The sequence below is a fragment of the Halyomorpha halys genome, unplaced genomic scaffold, assembly GCF_000696795.3.
Source record: "Halyomorpha halys isolate HHAL.00 unplaced genomic scaffold, Hhal_1.1 Scaffold301.1, whole genome shotgun sequence".
NCBI classification, from domain to species: Eukaryota; Metazoa; Arthropoda; class Insecta; order Hemiptera; family Pentatomidae; genus Halyomorpha; species Halyomorpha halys.
Genome location: NW_027112712.1, coordinates 499,803 through 500,266, shown reverse-complemented (window position 1 = coordinate 500,266; position 464 = coordinate 499,803). Strand labels below are relative to the sequence as shown.

At 28.2% G+C, this 464-nt stretch overlaps 1 protein-coding gene across 1 annotated transcript in view; it reads left to right on the top strand.

Annotated features, from left to right (window-relative positions):
• daw (dawdle) overlaps window positions 1–464 on the top strand; it is a 44,926-nt gene that overhangs the window by 26,108 nt on the left and 18,354 nt on the right. The window lies entirely within an intron of this gene.

The following is a 464-nucleotide window of genomic DNA, read 5'->3' as shown; positions in this document are numbered from 1 at the left end:
AATTAGACTTTGTTTAAATAATTCATTTCGTTAAAGATACGTTTATTTACATGTTCCTCATATCACAACAACTCTGCCTTGATATGATGAAACACTTATATATTAGTTATTTTTTCTTCTTCTAATAACTTAAATATATAAATTAATTATTCACATAGATTTATTCTTGTTGCTTCACTTTTTTGTATTTTCTTCAATATGTACTTTCTAGTGGGGTAACCAGAGAAAAGAGGTAAAAAGAGTCCAGATCCACCCCTCAATAATAAAACGCTTTCAATTATTCTTATATGCTATCGAACATGATTGAAACCTATTTTTTTATTATTTCGTAAACAATATACATAGAAAACGGTCCATGTACCACCTGTTCCAACTAAACTGATTCCCGATGATTCACTCTTTTTGGTGAATCCATTCTTTTCATTTGCTTTTCGATTGTTTCTTTTTTCTTTTAACATTATTCC